Genomic DNA, 11,427 nt, shown 5'->3' on the forward strand with positions numbered 1-11,427 from the left:
TGGGGCTCGAACTCACAACCCCGAGGTCAAGAGTCACATGCTCCACCGACAGCCAGCCGGGTGCCCCAGGACTGTCAGCTTTTCCACACCCTTCTCATTCACTTCCCCTCTCCAGGCCTCAGTTTCCCTCTTGTAAAGTGGAGAATCAGGGCAAGATGTCTAGCCTCTTTGTTGCTCTCATTTTGTAGGGCCGTTCGTTGTCTTGCCCAGCACTGACGTCACGTGTGTGCTGTTCCTGGACACCCCTCAGGACTTCTGTAGCCTACGGTCATATCTGACATGCTTCAGCGGCCAGAACACGACCCAAGCCATCCAGTGCGCGTGCTGTCTTGGTACACGCCCTGTCCGCTTGGGTCCGTCAAGGCTCAGTGTTGGCGGCAGAAGACCGCTCTTCTGGGATGTCCGTGGCCCGCTGGCTTCAACTAAATGCTCGGGATTAAAATGGATAACCACACCCATTTACAAACCATGGACACTCTGCCATCTTTTATTGACGTTTTCTTACACCCAATAGCCTGTCTCTTTTCACTTTCTATCCATGTCTTTTCTATTTTGTCCTCAGAATGGGCCTGGCAGCCGGGAAGTTGGCCCCTCTTGTTGGAAGTTCCTGGGCCTCTCTCTCATCGAATGCACGTGTGAAAATCCACCAGCCCCCCACTCTGGTACTTGAACAAGGTTAAATCATAGAGGGGTATATGGAATCCCTAGGCTGGAAAAGACCAGCTGGCTCATCCCACAATCTTCATTTGATTCCTGCCTAAGGCAGGGCTCCTCACTAGGTCATCAAGTAGCCTATTTGGTTGCTGGTTACCTCCAAATTTTAGCAAGCTTATTTTATGCAAGAGAAATACATATAGGTGATAAAAAGTCTGTTTTTTAATTTTTTTTAATGTTTATTTTTTGAGAGAGAGAGACAGAGTGTGAGCGGGGGAGGGGCAGAGAGCGAGGGAGACACAGGATCCGAAGCAGGCTCCAGGCTCCGAGCCGTCAACACAGAGCCCGACGCGGGGCTGGAACCGACAAACCGTGAGATCGTGACCTGAGCCGAAGTCGGACGCTCAACCGGCTGAGCCACCCAGGCGCCCCCCAAAAAGTCTGTTTTTTCAAGTTTATTTAGAGAGAGAATCTCAAGCAGGCTCCACACTGTCAGCACAGAGCCTGACGCGGGGCTCGAACTCACAAACCGCGAGATCGTGACCTGAGCCGAAGTGGGACGCTTAACCGACTGAGCCACCCAGGCGCCCCGGTAATAAAAATTCTAACAATACAGCATTATATAAAGTTTTAAAAAGGGCATTTACCTCCTAATTCCATCCCCCATGGATATTTACTATTAAATATTTTTATTTATATCCTTCCAGTCTTTCTTTCTCTGTGTATGTATATTCACACACACGAGACTTATCCTAAACATACAATTCCATAAGAGGAATCAGTCTTTATTAGGTTAAGCCTAAAGCTGCCTTCCTGGATTTTCCGCGCCAGGAATTTTCAATCACTGACTCTTGCCTCTTCTGGATTTGTCTTGTTGTTGTTCGAAACAGCTCCTTCGTCCCCTTCAGCCCTGCTCCGTGCTCCAGGGGGTCAGTGGTCCTCTTGTGCTGTCCTGCTCTCGGCTGAGCCCACGGTGCTGCTCGAGCCCGGGCGGAACGGAGCGTGGGTAGTTACGTGCCACAGAAGCCCGGGACCTCCACCAGAGCAGTCCTGGAAAATAGACACTTGTCTAGAAGCCACGGTACGCACCGCGTGAACGATGAGCCTCGGGCCGACTGAAACCCCCAGGTGTCCTTCTTACAACTAAATTCCAAGGGCTTTGGTTTTACTTGTCTGGATGCTGGGGCAGGCACCATATGCCGTACGTGGGGCAGTGGGGAGAGAGAGTGTGTGTGTGTGTGTGTGTGTGTGTGCGTGCATGTACTAGAGCGATTTTTTTCTTGCCAAGGCCACAGCGTTTTCGGAAGTCTTCTTTTGAAGTTGCTCTCGAGCCAGTTTATGTAGCGTGTAAGAAAATTAGGCTCCGTTTTTTATAGTCACACCTTGTTTGGAACCAAAAACTAATGTTCTTCGGCTTCATCACCCACCTCATTCGCTGGATTTACTGCCAAGTGGCTCTTAGCTGTTTCCAAAAATCGGGTCTGCCTTCGGGAAACAAAGGCCTCCCTGAGAAGATTCCAAAGAACGTGCTATGGGCTGTGGAGGGTTTTTTCCCAAAGAAAAGTCCTAGACATTTCGAAGACACTGTACCTCTTGAAAGGAGATAGCACTCGTCTGGATAGAGGTCTGCTAGGTTGGCCAAGGAGCCGACGAAATAAGCTCATGACTTTTCACTCACTTTTATAGATTTAGAAGTAAGTATATTGACTTTGAGTGATTCGCGTCAAAAATAGAGGGCAGGACTCGCATGCAGTTGGTGCTTAATCAGTATTTGATGAAGCCAGTAGTCATTATCGTAAGAATTGCCTGAGCGATGCTTTGTGCCAGAGCCTGTGTCGTGTGGGCTTCGTTCACATATACTGAGGGAGACAGACAAGAAATCATGGTACCGGGGGCACCTGGCTGGCTCAGTTGGTGGAGCACACAACTCTTGATCTCGGGGTTGTAAGTTCAAGCCCCATGTTGGGGGTAGAGATTACCTCAAAATAAGTTAAAAAAAGAAAACAAATGACCGTGCAATAGAAACGCTATAACAGGAGTGTATGTGGGATGCGCAAGAGACCAGAATGGTACATGTTATGGTCGATGGGTCCGGGATATAACCCTTGAAGACAGTGTAGAAGAAAGGATAAGATTGTCCCGTTTTTGAAAAGAGCAAGTCAAGAAGACTTGAAGAAACTGTAGAAATTGTCCAGATTATGAAGGGGGGAAGGGTGTCTCGGGCAGAATAGCGCGACACGGGTCCGTCACGGACCCCACACGAGGCTACTCGTCGTGGGGCCCTACTGGACACCAGCGTGCCTGTCCACGGAGAGGGGCGAGGCAGGGTGTGGGGGGGCGCGTGGAGTGTTACGTAGTGGGTAGGAGCAATGGACAGCACGTACAGCCAGCAGCGTGGATGTTTCTTAAAATCGTAGAGTGAAGACAAACCAAGGAACCGAACAGGCTACGTCGGTAGCTTCCCAGCATTGAAATGAACCAAGGTGCTTTCGCGGAGGACAATACACGTTTTCCAAAAATACACGCGCACCGGGAGATACACACTGGCCGTGTTAGAGTGGCGGCCGCTACACGGGAGTGGGCTTTGGGGATAAAAAGAATAATGAATGAGTCAGACAAAGCAGGAGGGGGGGCTTATGCAGACCAACCCCGACGATACACCACGAACTGAGCAGTATGTGTAGTTCAACCCTTTGTACCTGAGACCACAAACCACCAAAGTCAAGAAGAGCCGGGAAGAAGGAGGGAAGAGGCAGGCACGGGACTCCGGGAGAAACGTTTCCCCGGGGCCTAGCCCAGGGTCGGCGTTCAGTGCGTGCACGTTGAGAAAAGAGACGAGCGAGCAGACGAGCGAGCCAAGGGTCCCGCCTCAGGCGACACGAACCTGTTGGCCAAACAAATGTGCCTTGGATCACGTGGCGTGCCGGCCACCCCGTTGCGTGCCGACCTGGCGTCGGTCGGAGGTGACTCTGATGTGACGGTCGCTTAACTGGAGCTTCGGCTTGAGACGGCATGTCTGAGAGCTCTTTCGGACAAATGGTAATTATAGCTTTCTTTGGGGGTGGAAATCCCCGGACTCCGGTACCTTTAGGCACTGAAATTGTTGCGTTTGCTCTGCTCTGCTGGAGTCCCAAGCCCACCGTGACACCCCCGCTCGCTCGTTTTACAGACGTAGAAGCTGAGGCCCGGAGAGGCCAAGAGACACGCCTTAGGTCGCACAGCCAGGCAGGTGCAAAGTCAGAACGGACTCGGGGCCCTCTCCGTCACCTTACATATGCTGCGTCCCCTTGAAAGAGCAGAGTGAACCAACCGTCACGTTGCCCAGCTAAGAGCCAAGGCTGGTTTCTGAAACCTGCGTTCCAGAAACGTGCGTACGGACAGACTTCGTCGTACGGATCCGCATCTTGATTCTCGCGGCAGTCGAGAAAAAAAACCCCTCATCTGACAGAACACATTGCCTTTCCAAATGAACGCGTTCAAGCCAGGGCCTGCTTCGAGACGGTTAATGTTGCCCTTACAAACTGGAACCTGGGGGTGCGGGAATTCAGTCATCCTCAGCAAGACTCTCTGTCACAACAGAGGCATTGTTCTCCTCGCTCGTACTGTTTGCTTTCGTGCCTTTTCTGTGAGACGGTAGGTATTTATTTTGTTTGGTTGGCGCTTTTGTAATCAGTCTAGACACGGGCCTACACCGAACCATCCAGGGGGCGGATGAAACTCCCACGGTGGAATCAGGTAAACCCCCTTTTCCCCGCGCCCCCAAGCCAGACTGCTCAAGGAAACCACCCCCGAAAGGACAGAATTCACTAAGGAAGCAGAGAGGAAGTGCTCCTGCTCTCGAAAACACTCCCAGCGGTCGGTCATCTTCATTCGGTGCCTCAGATGATGCCACTGCCCGGGCACACGTTTGTCCCACTGGAAACGAAAACGTCTCTTTTCTGCAGGGGTCACCGGGACCGCTCACCGAGGTGCTCCCGCAACTGAGGATTTGCAAATTTTACTTCACCCCGAAGGAGCAAAGGTATATGCGGCAAGACGAAAAACGAGGAGGCGGGTAGGGCACAGATTACTCGGATTTAATAGAGGTGGGTTTCTTCTGCCCTCTCCCCGCAAACCGTTTTGGATTTTTTTTCCTGCCACAGAACAAAGAGAGGCATGACTTCGGTTTCACAGTTCACGGGGCTGATGAGGTTTACTTCACGTTCCATAGATAGCGATGCCGTTTCAACCTGCTGGAAATTATAGAAAGGTGCAGCCTTCCCGCATTGCCTCCCCGACACCATCCCTGTGGCAGGAGAAGCTTCTGGAGCGCAGGGAGTTCCAAATAACAACGTGTGTCTTCTGCTTATAGTCAGTGAGACCATTCAGCCCGGGATCTCGCCCAACACTGAGCTCCACTCTCACACAAGGCAGTGCCACAGAAGTCTGTGGAATGAACGTCAATTTGAGGGGCCACAGCGCTGGCACATGGGGTGGAAACTACTCACTTTCCCTCAGACAATCAGTACCTAAAGTCCCCACATCTACACAGCGAGGCCACCGAGCACTGACCTGACCAAATGTGAAATTTGACGGTAATCCTCAGGTCTAACCTACCACCGATAGAGCGTTCCTTAGTAACCCTTGGCTTGCTTAACTTAGACTGGTACGTCGTTTTCTGCCATTTTACCAAGAAAGCTTTATTGTCTCACGCTTTTCTAGAACTTGGGTATGGCTATAGTTGCGAAAACACCACAGGGCAAAGATGTTGGCTGGGAACAACAGTAAAAATAGGGCTGTTTGCAAACGGCTATGGACTGTCTAAACTCCTAAGTGAATGTCCTCTCTAACTCCTTATTTAGAGCGATCAGAGCCCTAAACCATCAAAGAAAGATTCAGTGCTTTCCCAGTACGTCTTTTGTTCAGAATTTTAATTCTGGGAATATCAGTAAACTGTGTATGTATACATACAAAAAGAAAAGGACATATTTATTTTTGCCAAATCTGTTGGATTATAAAAAGTTTGCCTCATTACAACTTCTTCAGCCCAGAAGCTGCTCGTTAAGAGGTGTCCTTCTATTATCATGAGAATTTATAACACAGTTTCGGGCTCCTGACAGACGAGAATCTGTCCCAAACTGATCGCCACAGACTCTCGTTTCCAAGGGTAGGTTTTCGTCTCCTTAGCTCTTTAGGTTGCTGATAAGCTTTGGTATTTTTTGTGTCATCGAAATGGCTATTTCTAGTGTTGATGGTCTCATTTCCTGGATTTCAGACGCCCATTTAATCCTATGGCCCTGATCACAAAATAATCTTTGGTTTCCTAGCACGGATCCCTCACATGAGTTCGAGAAAACCTTAGAAAAGTGTAGAAGTTTTTGTATCTTCTCATCGGCTATCATCAAGTCAGCCAAGGTATCAATAAGAACATTATAGGGGCGCCTGGGTGGCTCAGTCGGTTGAGCGTCCGACTTCGGCTCAGGTCACCATCTCACAGTCTGTGAGTTCGGGCCCCGTGTCGGGCTCTGTGCTGACAGTTCAGAGCCTGGGGCCTGCTTCAGATTCTGTGTCTCCCTCTCTGTCTGCTCCCCCCCTGCTCACACACTATCTCTCTCTCAAAAATAAAGATTAAAATTTTTTTTTTTTTTAAAAAGAACATTATAGTAGATTCTCTGGGGCACCTGGGTGGCTCACTCAGTTGAGCATCTGACTCTTGACTTTGGCTCAGGTCATGATCTCACAGCTCGTGGGATTAAGCCCTGTGTCAGGCTCCACGCTGACAACACGGAGCCTGCTTGGGATTCTCTCTCTCCCTCCTCCTCTCTGCTCCTCCCCCGACTCTCACGCACGCTGTCTCAAAGTAAACAAATAAACTTTTAAAAAAGAAGAGCACTCTAGTAGATTCTCATCACAAGGAGAAACAATTTTTGTAACCATGCGACATGATGGACGTTAACTAAATTTGTCGTGATAGTCATTTCACAAACTACACACATAGCAAATCATCATGTTATACACCTTAAACTTACGCAATGTTGTAGGTCAGTTATATCGCAATAAAACTGAGGGAAACCATTATATATTATGTTCCTAAGTCCCGTACTGCCTACTCAGGCTTGTCCTGAGGCTTGCATGAGGGAATGGGCAGGACAGCGGTTTTTTAAAAATGTTTTCTTAAATTTATTGTTGAGAGAGAGCGCGCGCAAGCAGGGTAGGAACGGAGGGGCCGGAGGATCCAAAGGGCCTTTGTAACCGCCCAGCACCGCCGGACCTAACGCAAGACTCTACCTGCCACGGTGAGGATTCTCCTCGGCCTCAAGTGGCCGGGGGTCTTCGCATCAAAAGAATCTCTCAGAGAGACCACGATAAAAGGCTTATGACTTCCAAACCTCCTCCCTCATCACCCTCTTCCACACATTTCACGCTCGAAGCCGGGAGGTCAACTTGAAGAAAGACTGAGATGGATGCTGAGAATCGAACGCGGGCTTCACTAGAAGCAAAGAATCAACGTTCCTTTTGAAGGGAGCATCGCTGGAAACTCACACATGGCCAAGGCAAACAGCCCTCATGACCACTGAGAGAAAAGGGGTTATTAATCTGTCTTGCCTGTCTCTGACTTCTTCCGAAATAGCCTTTTTAAAGCCTCGTCAGTGGTCTCGTCGTGCCTGACCGTGTAGCAGGAATCCGGTCCCCCCCCCCCTTTCACATCCAGAGACTCATGATTCATTTCCAGTTGTCCCCCAACACCTCTCATATTGGCCACTTTTGTTTCATCCTTCAGCTAGGGCAGGAGGTGAGGACCAGTGGGATCCCACCCATTACGGTCACTCCCAGGAGATACTCAAGTTTAACTGAAGTCACCCATCCACCGTCAGGCATCATCTAGGTTTCTGAGCCTGCCCGCGCTTATTATAAAGATGAGTATCGGTTACAGCCCAGCAGGAGCTGGGGAGCGGAATGAGGAGTGTCTAAAGATCGGGTTATATATAGCCAAACTGTGAGGGGAGCTTAGGCTTCCCAAGAGTTGACCAGAACAGCTGAAGCCTGTGCTTTGAGCCGGCCACAGACCTAAGGAAAAAGGTGCTCATGTTCTCCGAGGCCCTGCCAGGCCTGTCCACCCAATTAATCCTAACGAGAGCTTCAGTTACAGAGTGCCTTTTCCCAGCAGTGCGGCAGGAAGTCTACCCGCTCACATACCCACATCCTACACCCCCCTCCCAGCAGGAGCCCACAGCTTGCATAGGGAAGCTGAGCAGTGATGCCTTTCTCCTTGGGAGGGTCCCGTTTTGCTCCTGGCCTTAAGCTCTAGACGGCATGTCAGAACAGCTGCGCCCACCTTCCTCGGTTGCCCAGCTCCTCAGAGGTGCCATCCATAATGTTCCTGGGAGTCCAGATGAAACCGGAAGCTTCTGAGCAGGCAGCCAGCCAGGGCTGGTTTCAAGTGCCGTCCACATTCTTCCTCGCTGAGTTCTCCGGAAGCTGCAGAGCTCAGTGTTTCTTATCCAAAAATCTTTCTGGCATTTTTTATTTGTAATAATTCCAAACCCACTGAACATTCTTATAACAACTGAGATTTGGGAGAGAGGGTGGAAAAAAAGGATCGGTTAGATGATTCAGGGCATACGGACTCCTAGGTGCTGATTTTCAAAGGGAAATGAATTCGATGGCCTCCTTTGAGCTCTCAGGGAATGTTGATTTCCTGCCTGAGCCCCCACACGGTCTTTCTATTGTTAATCAGGGTGGCTGCTTTGGATGGTGGGGGTGTAGGATTTGGGGTTGCCAGGGGCTGTGATCCAGTAAGACTGGCCAGGGTCTGGGAGTATCTGAGTTTATGCCTCTCATTCAAGGGCACCGGCAGAGCTCTCTGCTGCGGCTAGCCCAAGGCCTGGAGGGTGGGTTTCCTCACTCTTGCCATGTGCTATTCCAGAAAGAGATGGCAATCATCCGGGGACAGGGCAAACAGGCCCTCGAGGTCAACTAGCCCAGCCCCCTCAGCCAACAGATGGAGAAAGTAAGGCCTCAGGGTAGATGAGGGAATTGGGATGGTTCTAGAGCCGAGGGCCTCCTGGCTCTCAGTCTAGGGCTCACGTGGTTCTAGCCCATGGATAGGATCAGAAACAAGACAGCATCTGCCAAGCCAGAATCTAGAACTTTCTCCATATCAGAGTCCCTACTTTCTTATCTCTAACCCTTCCTGTCACCAACGCTTGTGACAAAAATCAGATCAATAAATACCTTGCAGAATCTTTGAATTGCCCAGAGACGGGAAGACAAGAGCTAGAGCAGTCAGCAGGGAACCTTCTAGAGTAGGCATTTCCTATGAGTCCTAAAAGACATGGATTTTCCTTAGAGAAACAGACGGAGATTCATTTCAAGGGCCAAAGAGAAGAAAAACACACATTGACTCAAATGGCATCGTTTCTTTCTTCTGCAATGACTCAAGCACAGGCTCTTGCCTCTCACCCTGGGAGCTTGGTAATGCACATATCTGGAGACCTCCTTCTCACATGTCTGCTCAGTCCTTCATTATAGGGAGAAAGAATTCAACCACTGGTTCCAGAAACCACTTTCCAAGAATAACAGCTTATCTGGCCCAATGTAATGCTTTCACTTCCACTTGCTGTCAGAATAAAGAGGCTGGGCATTCCCTTTTATCTACCCCCATCACTGAGGTTTGGCTAAGACCCTTCTCTGGAAATCTCAACTCTAGGAGAAGTTCGTACACTTGGTTTTTAAAACCAAGGAGAGATGTTGACAAAGGCAGGAAAGCATAAGTGAGGAGAAACTAATACATTCCCTACAGTAGGAGCTAATTAGATTGGAACCATAACTCCAGCAATGCTAAGTGATGGGGCCACACGGACTTGGCTTAACCTGGGTCTCACCGCATCATTCCAGAGACTCTCGTGTCTCTTTGAGCATAGGGAACCCTGACTGAGAGATTATGGGGGAAACTAAGCTCCTCTGGAGAAGGGTCCAGACACTATAGAACCAGCGGGACTAGAGAGATTTATATTTGCATCTCAACTCTAATTGTCACAGAAAATCATGGGGTCATTTATCCTTCCTGAGACATGAATACCACAGGGGGGTAACACAGAACATTAGCAGCTCAGAAACTTTAAGAGGCCTGGGAGAAAACTATATAAATTGTGAGAAAACAAACCTTGTGATCATTTTACTTAAGTGTACATTGAGTTTTCATCTTATATGGCTCCCTCTCATTACATTTTTTTAAACATGACCAAATGGTTAAATTTTGTATTTAGCATTGAAATCTTGGAAGAAAATCTCTTCCTTAGTCAAAACCTCCGTTTTAGTTCCCTCCAAACTAGTTCTTAAATCTTTTTGAGAAGGGGAGGGGCATTGAGGTGTGGTCTGAGATTTCTTTGAGAATCATATAAAAGCTTAGGTCTCTCTAGAAAGAAACCCACACAGATACACTGCGATAGGCAACCTCTATGATGGCTCCCAATATTTTCTTGGTATTCACACCCTTGACTAATCCCTTCCCCTTGTATGTAGGCTGGACTTAGTGACTTGTTTCAAATGAATAGAATGTGGCAAAAGTGGTGGGATTAGGTTACAAAAAGACTATGGCTTCCTTATGGAAATTTTCCCACAATAATAAAAGACTGTGGCTTCCATCTTGTTTGTTCACTCTCTTGCTCTTTCGCTCACTCACTCTGAGGAAACCAGCCACCATCTTGTAAGCTGCACTGTGGAGAGAGTCATATGGCAAAAAATGAATATCTCTGGTCAATGGCTAGCAAGGAACCGAAACCTGCCAACAGCCACATGAGTAAAAGTAGATCCACGTTCAGACAAGCTCTCAGATGAATGCAGTACCAGCTAAGCCAAACCTGGATTCCTGACACAAAGGTTGTGTGATAAAAAATACTTGTTTTTTTCAAGCTGCTAAATTTGGGGTTAATGCGTTACACAATAGTAGATAACTAATGCACATCCACGCACACAAGATTTTCGATGGATGTTCAGGGAATTCCAGAATATCCTAAATATCACTCCATGGCTCCTCTACATTAACTCCATCTTAAAAATCCCTAGACTAGGGGCGCCTGGGTGGCTCAGTTGGTTAAGCATCCGACTGCGGCTCAGGTCATGATCTCGCTGTCCATGAGTTCGAGCCCCGTGTCGGGCTCTGTGCTGACCGCTCAGAGCCTGGAGCCTGTTTCAGATTCTGTGTCTCCCTCTCTCTCTGAACCTCCCCCATTCATGCTCTGTCTCTCTCTGTCTCAAAAATAAATACACGTTAAAAAAAATTAAAAAAAAAATCCCTAGACTAGCGATGACCGATAGAAATACAATAGAAGCCAACGTCCCCCCCCCCCAAAGAAATACAATAAAAGCCACACAGTTAAAATTTTCCAGTAGCCACATTAAAAAAGTAGAAGTAAACAGCTGAAAATAATTTCAAGAGCATATTTTATTTAAACTAACATATCTAAAATATTATCATTTCAATGTGTAATCAATATTAGTATTATTTATGAGCTATTTTCCATTTTTCTTGTAAATCTTTGAAATCAGTCATGTCTTTCAATGTAGAACACATCTCAATTTGGACTCGCACCATTTCAAGTGTTCAATAGCCACAGGTGGCCAGTGGCCTCTGTAGTGGACAATGTAGCCTGGGACTAAAATGAAATTCAAGTAATGAACAAACTTTGGTTTCAACAAACTCTGGCTATTGTAGCACCTGCTACCTGATAGGGAAGCTAGCAGGGCCTGTTGCTGTTGAAAAAGCACAAAGGGGTAAAGATGGCCATACTC

The sequence above is a fragment of the Panthera onca genome, chromosome X (genome assembly GCF_046562875.1).
Source record: "Panthera onca isolate mPanOnc1 chromosome X, mPanOnc1 haplotype 2, whole genome shotgun sequence".
In the NCBI taxonomy this organism is placed as follows: Eukaryota; Metazoa; Chordata; class Mammalia; order Carnivora; family Felidae; genus Panthera; species Panthera onca.